This window comes from Pygoscelis adeliae, unplaced genomic scaffold (assembly GCF_000699105.1).
Source record: "Pygoscelis adeliae isolate BGI_AS28 unplaced genomic scaffold, ASM69910v1 Scaffold269, whole genome shotgun sequence".
Lineage (NCBI taxonomy): Eukaryota > Metazoa > Chordata > Aves > Sphenisciformes > Spheniscidae > Pygoscelis > Pygoscelis adeliae.
The window spans coordinates 1,105,608-1,117,389 of NW_008825610.1; the positions used below are offsets into that span (position 1 = coordinate 1,105,608).

At 39.3% G+C, this 11,782-nt stretch overlaps 1 protein-coding gene across 1 annotated transcript in view; it reads right to left on the reverse strand.

Annotated features, from left to right (window-relative positions):
- The window catches only part of SH2D4B (SH2 domain containing 4B), a 73,864-nt gene that overhangs the window by 61,024 nt on the left and 1,058 nt on the right, over nt 1-11,782 (reverse strand). The gene's annotated exons all lie outside the window — the stretch shown is intronic.

Genomic DNA, 11,782 nt, shown 5'->3' on the forward strand with positions numbered 1-11,782 from the left:
CTCTGCCGTGTTGTATTTCCAGCAGATGTCCGGGAAGTTGAAGTCCCCCACGAGAACAAGGGCCAGCGACTGTGAGACTTCTGCCAGCCGCTTGTAGAATGCTTCATCTGCCCCTTCATCCTGGTTGGGTGGTCTATAACAGACTCCCAGCAGGATATCTGCCTCGTTGGCCTTCCCCCTCATCCTTACCCATAAACACTCGACCGCATCATCATCACAACCGTTGAGCTCTATCCTATCTGAATACATTTTCAGTGCCATATACGCTACCTGACTTAGTGTGGTTTGGTCTTTTCCTTCTGCTTTTATATGTATAACACAGATATTTTATGCATTTTAGAGGTTCATAATAAGGAATTGGTAGAAACACCTCTTATGCATCCATTTTTATGTTTATTTCTTGCAAATTTGTTGAAACTGTTCTTCACAAAAGGAGATTCCACCACAAAGACCACTGCCAAGATGGACAATGGGTTTATTTTAAAGAACACAGACTAAAAGGCCATAAAGGCTCGGCAGTTCATCTCACTTTCTGTATAGTACAGTCCACTAGATTTCACCCTCTTACCCAAATATTGAGGTTAGTAAATTGTGCGTGGCCACGTAGCTTCTAAAAGGCATCCTGGCTCATTTGAAAACGTGAAGAAATGGACATTTTCCTCTGATGTTCCCATAAGAGTTAAAAGAAACCTGGAACTATTTGAGTGGCCAGTCTTTGCTTCTGCTCTTTTTACATCTTTCTCTACTAGCATCAGCTTAGCTACTCTTGCCTTCAGCTACCTGTTGTTCTGCAGTAGGACAGTATCCATTTAACCAGATTAAGTTTCCTGATGCACAATCAATGAAGTGTTTTTGACATCCCAGACTGACGGGAGAAAACTGCAGGAGGGAATGAAGCGGGGCTGTTGACAGCAGGCAGTGCCAGTGCCAACCCACACTCGCAAGTGTTGACAATACGAACTGAAGGCAAGGAACATATCAGATCTCTCAATGAAAGCTAATATTCTATATGAAATTTGAAAATGTGATTTATACGAATTCCCAGTGTTGGCCTAATGGTACTGACTTCAAGGGGGGGTGGACATTTAAGCTAATAACATTTTCCTTCAATAACTCTCAAAAGCATTTGCTCTTTCACAGTCTATCAGATTATGTCTCAGGTTATAAATGTGAATGTATTTTATTGTTGTTCCTATTCTGTACATTTCTGTCTTCCTGTCAGCACAACATTTATGTCGGATTTTTTGGATACAGCATTTGAACACCATCTGCCGAGCACTGACTGGCCATATCAGTATTTGCCCACAAGTTTCATGGTAAAGTATCTTGAGAGGTATGGAATGATTTCCCAGGAGTACTGATCCTACATAAGCAATGGCAGCTTTTGTTTTAAAAGTGGCCCGTGTCCTCTTTCCTGGGAGGAATCTGGATATCCTAGTTGTTCCCCTTTATTTAGTACTTTAATGAAAACATTGCAAACAACATGCCTCGTGTTAATTTATTTGTATCATAACTGGTACATACCAAATACTTCTACTGTTCTGAGACGACTTCACTACTTCTGCTCATTTATGAGCTTATCAGATGGAAAGAGAATAAAAAAGCCCTTTTCAGGTAAGCAGACAAATTTTATCTTTGCTTCTTTCCAGGTTTTCCGTGCCAAAGAGTTATTAATATGTTTCTCAGAGGCACAACTTATCCATTACTACCCAGCCCCATAAAACAAATAGTTGATTTGTAGATGTGTCTTGAGAAATTGTTCTCTTTCTTCCTTTTAAAACAATGGAGATCTCTTCTAAAGCTATAGACGGTAGATGTATAAACTCTTTTGAAAACATCAGTATAACATATTGTTGGTTCAGCACAAACTACTGTATACTAGGGTACAGTATACTACTGTATACACATCCGTAGTTCAAGTTGAAAGATAATAGTAGTATCAAACAATCTGGCAATTTTAAGCTTCAGCATTAAACAGACAGACCTCCACATGTGCAATTTTAAAACAATTCAATTTGAGGACATATGCCTTTAATTCAGGTTTTTTGTTGGAACAAGAGAAGGTCTTTTTCACATCCAACCACCCTTTCTATTTTACTTCAAGAAATTACCCCCATGCAAATCTTCCCTCAAACCTACGCTCCCGTAAAGTTGGAGACGGGCTTTACTGTACAATCTGATCATAAAACTTGGTAGTTTCTTAGCACAGAATAACCTTAGAAAATGAATGTGCAGGAGAATAAATAAGCAGCTCGGGGAGAAAATCTGGCACTGTGAAAATGGAATTCCTGCCATACAAAAACTCTTTGCAGCCTGCAGAATCAAGTTCACAGTGGTCAGTGTCAGCCCTTCTAGGCTAACAATACGGGGCTTGCACTTTTAAACTGTAGAACCCATTGCAAGATCTGAGCTGAAAGTACAGAAAATTATTTTCCTTAATATTTTTAGGAAACTAGTGTTGTCTGCTTTGCAAGCAGAGAATTACCACCATTGAGGGCTGATTATAATATAACAATTTCTGCTTTAAGATGCCTCTCAAGCATTACATTTTTCTGCAAAATAAGATATTTTGTTAACACACTATTTCCAAATGAAACAGAAATAGAAAAAAAAAAGAAATAGAAAAATTCAACTAAATCTAAAAGGAAGAGACAGGTCCTGACTAAACAAATTAGAAATCTAGGTGAGAAAGAGGCAAGGGAACCTCATGTTTCCCGTTCAGAAGCAAGCTTATGCGCCCAGTCACAAAGCCTAATGCAGAGTCAGGAAATAAAAATTAAATCTCTTGAGTCCCAGTCTTGTGCCTGGACCACAAAAGTACTTTTCTTTTCCTGGAGAGACTGTGGCAGGCTGCAAATAATTACCATTAGGAAGTAGGGGACATCAAAATTAGTCTGGATTGGAGAGTAGAAATGAAAGTGTTTTAGACACAAACACTGCTTTATCAGGAAAATGTACTGAATAATTTACCAAGTCTTTTCCATCTCTGATCTTCAGACCAACGATTTATTGGCTGTAGTATTCTACCAGTTTTTTTGTCTAAAACAACTCTGTAGCACCACAAGAAGGCAACATTAATTCTTGCAGTTCTTTTCACCTGTAGCTCCTCCACAAATAAGTACCTGTCATGGCGTTCCCCGACACCTACATCTAAACTGCTCTGAGAGCAGTAAATTGGTTTCTGGATATTGCTCCTTTCTCCAGATGCATGCAAAATTGGGTATCCCAAATTTGCAGCACAAAGGGATCACAGTGAAAACTTTCTTGGAGACCTATAGCCTGAACCAACAGCAACACAAATTTGCACATAAAAACACAGACAATCAACAATAATACCAAATTACGTTTCCTATTTGTTTGTATTTATGCAGTCAATTCCATAACAGCAATGAAAGTATAAACCAATGCCCTAGAGAGCAATAGTAAACTCAAGGCCCTCACCTATAGGAGTTATCAGTCTCTACCAGCAGCACTACTAATCTCATACACACACACAGTGCTGGAGTGCAACCATGAGTTGTGCTATACGGCACCACAGGCTACTCTTGGCCTTTGTGCTACCCTTAGGAAGTCCCTGGTGTAGGCAGGGTATCATCACTGCCACGGCTGAACGCTGCCAGAAAACACGAACACTGCCAGCCACCTTGGGAGAGAGAGAAAGCAGCACCTGAAGGTGCACGGGAGGGGGAATCCTGGCTGCATGCAGTGCTCAGGCTGAATCAGGCTTCAATTCCAATCAGCTCAGACCTTCACATTGTGACTAAGGCTTAAAACAAACGGAGTTACACAAAGGAGAACTGGGCCTTTCACTGCCTCCGCTAATCGGGACAGAGGAGCAGAACCACAGATTGGGTTTGGAGGTTTTATGGGTTTTGGTTTTTTGGGTTGGGTTGTTATTTTTTTTTTTCAAATGACAGTTTTGGGTTATATCTGGGTTCATTTTCACGCATGCATCTAATTAAAAGTGCTTCAAAAATAACAGTAATCAGAGCAAATGGAATATTGCTGGAGTCAGCTTCCTTCCTCCAAGCTTGTTCGTCATTGCTTTAACAGTTACAACGTCCCCGACAATTCCCATTTGTGATCCATCTCCAGTGTTTACAAGGGAACTACTCCAAGGACCATTAGAGGCCTGATTTGGTGTCAAGTCTCCCAGCTGTGCTGTCACTTAGCCACAGTCTGCCTGCTTAGTCCAGCAAAATGACAGAGAGTGCCAGTAACCCCGACTGCCTTTCTATCATAGGGAATATTACAGGCTGTGTCAAGTGTAAATTCAGAAAATTAGAAGATCACTGATTTATAATCTCAGGAACATGGAATGGCATTCAAAGTCTGCTTAAACTTTCTCAAAAGAGTCCGCTATTTCCATGAACAGCCTTGTTTCTCTCAGGTTGGGCCTCCCAACATGGTTCTCCTGCTCGGAAGCTACAGACCTCTGCAACAGCAATTGACTCTCTTTCCTCACTCGCTGGAAAGCTTTGTAGTCATACAAATATCCTTTGACTCTCTCTTTAGAAAATATTCCTTTTCTTTTCCTCTCTGCGCTAGAAAAAGGCTCCTGAAACTTATTCTGCATTTGAAATAGGCTGCATGAGCATTCACTGCTGACAGCAAGCTGACCAGCCTGATCTACTTCTGTCATTCAGAGATAAACCGTAGCTTGTGGAGTTTGGTGTGTTTGTAGGGTTGGGGTTTTTTGTTCTTTTGGAGTTTAGATATCTGGTATACTTTGGTCTAAGCACAATGTGTTTTACATGAGATTTTACCTTTGGCTTTCCAGGCAAATGATTTTTATGGCTTCTTTAAAGTAGAAGCTTGAATTTCGATAGTCTGCAGGGTAGATGAGGTTCCATTCAGAGTTTTATTAGCTGCAGGACATGTGTTAGAAGCACATTGATTAGCATGAAAATGAGAATGTGAGCTTTAGGCTGTTCTCAGTTCCTTGAGCTTACCCAGTACAAGTATTTTGTTTAATTATTTTTTTTAATACAAACACACACACACAATTTCACCTCTTTCTAAGGAGAAAAGCTAGGAAATTACTGTGTATGTTTTCTGAGAGACTGTTTGAAGGACAGAATGCACTTCTCCAAACATTAACTGCCATAAATCCATTAAAATACATATAGAATAATTAGGTGGTAATGAAAGTAATGAAAATAACATAATCCCACAATAAGCTGAAGATCTGCTATAATGAGTTCTCTGGTCTGCCCCTGCTAATAGTCATAGGTCCATGAACCCGTCTTCCAAGACTACCTTCAAAAAACCCAGTCACTTTAATTCTTAAAACAACAACAAGAAAATGGGGAAAAATTCTGAACTTCTCAAGCATCCCCCCAGTATTTCAGTTTACACACCCTCCAATTTCAACACTGTGTTGTGTCTCTTTCTACTTAAAGGAGGATTTGCAGAGGGAGAAAGAAATTCAGCCGATTTACATTAATATATCAGTAAGTGTTGCAGGATCTCAGCATTGCTGAAAAATCAGCCTTCATGGCTCTCCAGCTGCTTCCTGATCATATAACAAACTCAATCTTCTGTTTATGGAATTACAGCCTGTTACCATGGAAATAATTATGCTGCAATATACCCCTGAAGGATCAAGTAAAGGAAGAGTGACTGCAAGAGAGCAAACATTAAGGGAGGAAACAGTTGCTCAAATAAGACTATGGTAATTAACAAATGTAGCAAAGGTAACTGTACATAACACTCAAAGGTAAGTGGGTTTGCATTAGCACATGGTATGTATATATGCAATATGTATATCTAGGTTTGCATATTGCAAACCAAAAAAGAAGGGAAAAAAAAAAGACAGAACTAAAGTATCATTTATGTGGTCTCTATCTAGTCTGTCCCAGATGCTTTCTTGGCTCCCTGGCCAAGGCACGCTGTTACACATAATTTTGTAATTTGCCCACTTTCAACCGGAAGATAACATTCAGAACTCATTCTTAAAGACATTGTTCTAACTCCATGTACAATCTAGAAGTAGTCTCTTCTCTGTCCGTTTTAATGACCCTTTCACTGTAAAGAGTATAAAAATGCAGGCATACGTCAGATCAAAGTCAAAGGTTGTAAAATCATTCACATCAGTATCATTAATTTGACTTTTTTTCCTTCATTAAAAAAAAATAAAGTCAAGAACATAGCACTATAATTTCTGATTCCTGATCCCAATTGTCTCTTGTAAAGAGTCAAAGCTATGCACAGGGTTTGGTTTCTCACACAGAGCTATCGCAAAGCATCCAGGTTTTCACACTGCTGAAGAATAAACAAAAACAAGTCTGCATGGCTACTTCAGGGTCTGCTGGAAACTCAAAGCAGAAGGATAAGGTTCTCTGTCACAGAATGAACAGAGAACTATGGATCACTTTCTGCACCAGACTTCCCTACTTAATGCAGAGTGGAAGGTTTGCACCGACTCCTTTTATCGGGCACACAGGACCACAAAAGCAGGGAGAACTATACCACAACAGCGAGATTTTCTAGCCCCACAGCACACGAGTGGACTTAGAATCATAGAACAGTTTGGGTTGGAAGGGACCTCTAAAGGTCATCTAGTCCAACCCCCCTACAATAAGCAGGGACATCTTCAACTAGATCAGGTTGCTCAGAGCCCCATCCAGCCTGACCTGGAATGTTTCCAGGGATGGGGCATCCGTGACTTCTCTGGACAACCTGTGCCAGGACTTGAAGGTTAATGAACCACCATCAGTGTCTGGCTAAATCCACTGCTGACTTGAATACACTGTTTTCCCATATCTTCCAAACCCTGCTATCAAAACCTGGTGCCTCTGTCCTTGAATGTTTTAGTCATTTATGCTAAAAACTGGCAACATCAGCAAGGAAACATTGAATTAGCTTGGGTGAATCCCATTCTTCCCTGGGCCGCAGTACTGCTCTCTTTCCATATCAAGTATTCATGAGTTTGCAGACAGTCACAACCTCATGCCATTACCAGAGCACTAGTATGTACAGGAAAGCACATCTAGCACCCCTGTGTCCAGACAGGCTGAGGAACACAATGCTGCAGAGACACACAGGAATGCTCTCCATGCCAGCGGCTCAATTAACCCAGTAGCCTCTCAGAAAGCGGCTGATGCCAGATGCTTCAGAAAACAGGAGCGCTGAGGATCGCACGCGTGCAAGAGAAACCTCCAGTGTAATAAGGCCCAGGTAGCCAGCAATATTCTGCTGTCCCTTTTCTGCAAAACAAAGTAGTCAGCTGCAGGGCAGGATACAAGATTAAAAAGCACAGACTTACGGCTAATCCTAGGAGGGCAGATAAGTCCCTCTGGATTTGTTCCATCTGGTACATATTCAGGTCATATGGCAGTTGGGGGTCTCTTTCTAGCTCCAGGTTCGAAGAAGTGATTAGAAGCTGCTGTTTCACCGTACCTTGGTACGTAGCCACACTGAGCACGAGCTCTGAGCAACTGAGTTCTGGCCCCGAGGTATACAGTACTAACAAAACTGCATCATATCGCAAGCTGCTATACATGTTGTGAATGTTACATTAAAACTTTTCCAATTACTTCAAATTAGTTGGCTCAGTCCCCTAATAAAAATTATTCTAACATTCTTGCTAACGTTCTCCTGTTACTTTTTTAGTTGTACCTGAATTGGAAACAAAAGACAGAATTCAAGACCACATACAGCCAGAAATTTCAGAAATACTCAGGTCTGATGTCTCTGGTTAGACCCATATCCAACGATACAGAGAAAGAGACAATGAACACTGCCAGAAGCACGTCTCTGTAGGAGGTAAAATCTTAGCTAAGCATTACCAGGGTGTGTAGAGGCCTTCGTATAAATGAGGAATACATTTCTGAGTTCAGAAACAGAGAAAAAAATGTTACTGTGCATACACCCACTCACCCTCCATACACACACTGAAACACACCTACTCACTGGCCTTCACATGTGACACTGATGTATCCTCCAACCATCCACCTGTGATATTTGAAATACTTGCTTCCAAATAGCTTCATCTATTCTTTAATGATTTTCTAACACAAATGCCATTTAGATAAAGACATTATTTTCTAGCCATGCTGTGATAAGCCTACCTAATTTTCTCCCAGCTACTCTTGTTAAGGACAGGTAAATAAGAGTGTTTACATATAGCTCCTGTCTGAACATCATGAGCTGCAGTTCACAACGAATAAATGTCAGAATAAGCAGCAGCAGACCAGCATTGTCTTCCCTCCCACATGGCTGTCCTTCAGCTACCTAATGCTCAATAGTTTTTGAGATCTCATTTTGGGTATGCTGACAGCTCTGGATACTGCATCAGAGTCAAAATCCAAATTGGCAGGGTCCTGCGCTTACTCCCAACTCAGCTATAGTGGTTAAAGGGCTCCTGCCTAATCAAATAAATATTTTTCTTTGCAAATTGCAAAGCTGCCTGTCAGTCAACTCTCAGCAAATCCCAAAGGGATCTTGAAATTTTGAGACTTCCCTTAGTGATTTTAGCGCAATAAGAAAAGGCAACCTGCTTTATTACAATGAAAATATGTTCCTGAAAGATCTGCCCAGGAGTAATTTATAAATTAACTGGAGACGGACCTCCAAGAATTCAACTCGCTTGTGAAGCTATTCCAGTACAAGCCAGCAGTCATGATTTAATGAAAGCTACAAAATACTTTTTTTACCTTGAGTAAGTTCACTAAATGCTGCAGTTTTGGGAGGACCTAGATGACGCTCAAATTCTACTAATATTTTTAGGCAAGGTACAAATGCAGGCTAGGTACAAACAGCAAAAACATGGGAACAGTTTATTCCATATCTTCTAAAGGAAATATTTCATTCTGAAGTGATGTTTATATGTTGCTCCCTTTTAGACATTGATCTGAGTTTTTAAAAAAGGAAGGAAATTACAACTGTTGAATAATCTGAAAACATTTCATTCAACCCCGAAGTGAAATAATTTCTTTACCATTGACTCATTCTGATACACATTTCAATTTTAACCTTTCCTCAAGACACATGAAACCAAACAATCCAAATGGAAAAGCAGGCACAATTTAGCATTTACTGAAGGTGGCTAATATTATTTTCTTTAGAAACGAAGAATAAGACTAATTACACAGAGACTGTTACACTATTTGGCTTGCTAAACACTCTCAACAGCTCACATCTTATTCCATCGTTTGGACTTGTTTTTGTTTTCTAAGAAGCAAATTTCATAGTACAGAATAGGACATTTATGGACAATCTGCGTTCAGTGGCGCTTCTATAAAAATCACTGTAGATTTTGGGCCTTTGCTAGTTAGTTTCCAAACAATTAAAAAATGATCACACTGACGAGCATTCCCTAAACCTGCTGATGATTTTAACTCTAGCACAAGGCCAATCTGACCTTCCTCCCCAACTCTGCACGTGTGGTTTCTGTAAGACAACACATCTAAACCTTGCACAAGAACCCTTCATCTTCAAGTCAGTGTAGAAAATCAAAATTGGATTCACAATCACTGCTCTGTTTCAAAAAAATCCACCCGTTTTGCTGTGCTGCTGGGTTCACACGTACCATTGCAGGTAAGTTCTTGAATTGATGGAGAATTGTACCAGTTGGGGTACAGGACTCCAGATCAAGCCCAAGCGCTCTGTGGAGCATTTTTGATTAGAGAAGTGCCCAATGTCATGAATTCCTTTTGTTCTATCTCACCCTGTCCCATCCCAAAGAGGTGGAACAAAGTTTTCATATGTAGCTATTCAAACTATGAGGAAAACAGAAGGATGTGAAAGCTAGTCCTATAAATATAATTCCGATTAAATTAGTAAAAAATTATTTTATACAAATGTTATGTCATATTCACAAACAACATACACATTTTTCTGTCAACTAGAAAATTTCAGAAACTCGGCACAATGTTAGAGATATTAAAGTCTCACCTCTGTTTTCTACTGTATGTCAGGCTACAAAGATCTCTCTAAAGCCAGAGTAACTCTTGGCTTCAACAAAACAGCACAAACATGAAACCTGTGTCATGCAGTAGAGAGTGAAAAACAAATCCTTGCAGATGAAACCACTCAAATCCCTCAGTTTCAAAGGAATAAAGAATATGTAACTGCAGTAGCTCTAAATTTCCTGGTAGCCACTAATTTTAAACAGGAATAAAAATACTCCACATTCTACACTGTGTAGCAGGGGGAGAATGTTTGGAAATTCACTTATACATCAATGGAAACTGAAAACTAAGCAGCTTCAAGGTCCGAAAAATGTTGATGCCAAATGTCTTTTAGGAAAAAAAAAAAAATCAAGTTTTAAGATAAGACAGGATTATTACAGTCATCTACTCTGGCCCTTTGAGTCATATAGGCAAAAATATTGCACAGTAATTCCTATCTTACACCCATAATTTCTGGTTGACTTTTTTCACCTTCTTCTGTTTTTTTAACAAGAACCTAGCTCTGCTGTGAGACCATTTACCATCATGTTATGGAACTGTACAGTAGAAATCAGTTACAAGTATCTGTATGGTTAATGACGGGCATGCCTGAAAGATGGAAGTTATCTTTTGTAACTCTAGCCCACATCAGTTCATGGAAGTCAAAATTTATTTTCAGCGGAACCAAATGCCTGACTTGCAAATCTAATTCTAATAGTTCTCTCTACAAAAAATCAGTAAAATCAGTTCTTTAGTACAGTTCTGAAGGAAGCAGAAAATTTCTAACAGTGGGCAAAAGTCAAACCTAAGCAATACCTTAAATTGGCAATTTAAGAAGGTAAAATGGAAATGGGCTGTTGTGAAATTTAACTCCATGTGCATTTGTGAATACTTTTGTCAGAGCAAATATAATCTATAGGTTACTCTGCTGCTCTCCTTTCTCTTATTCTTTATGAATCAGAAAATTAATTACCCAGAAAATGGTCTCCTGTAGTAGGAAGCTGAACAGGTTTAATGTGTAATTTATATATGGAAATTTAGGTGTCAACACTGTGACAAATCATCACATAAATATTTTTACAGTTAGATTTTTCTGCATCTGTCTTCCTCAAAGAATGAGCATAATACAGATTATCTCAATGATATAAAGTTGTTTTGGTTTGTGGAGCTGAACTGCATTTTTAATTTTTTTCTCAGCTACAAATCAATCAAAATGAACAAGGTTTTTGTGCTGTATGAGAGAAGCTATTTTGACGCCGTCCCTCTTAGGAGAACGTCATTCACAGTAAGAACGCTAACATGAAGAAAATAGAAATTAAACAGAACGAGGTTTTCCAACGTCCACCTTGCCATCTGTGAGGGGGCATTTTAAACTCTTATTACAGCTGATTAGGGTGTTCTGAATATTCCCCCTTTATTTTAAGGCTACCATTGTAACTTACTCTAGAGTCATTTCATGAAGGCCTTTGCTTCAAGTGAGTCTTAGAAACTAGTTTTTGCTTTGAAACACGTGACTTTAATCATAGTCTTTGAATTGTTAACCTCCTAATGGGCACTTTGCAGGGTTCAGAGGCTCTAAACATTTTAAGAAGTCTAACAATTGAATCTAATAATCTACCTGTATTGAGGTGCTCCAAGCAAAGCTTTCTACCATTAGAGTAGAGCGCTTTCTCAAAATCAGCTACCCAAAATTATTAGAAATCGTGAATATTCATATTTTAATAGATTAATAGGATAAGATCTTTGGCATTTCACAGGGAAAGGAGTGTTTGACATATCTCTGTGACATTTCCTTGGTGAGTGAGGAATCACTGCAACTATATTTCCAAGGTGAAAATGTTTTCTATCATGCATCAGCCTAACAACTTCATCCTGTGAATGGGGAAAGA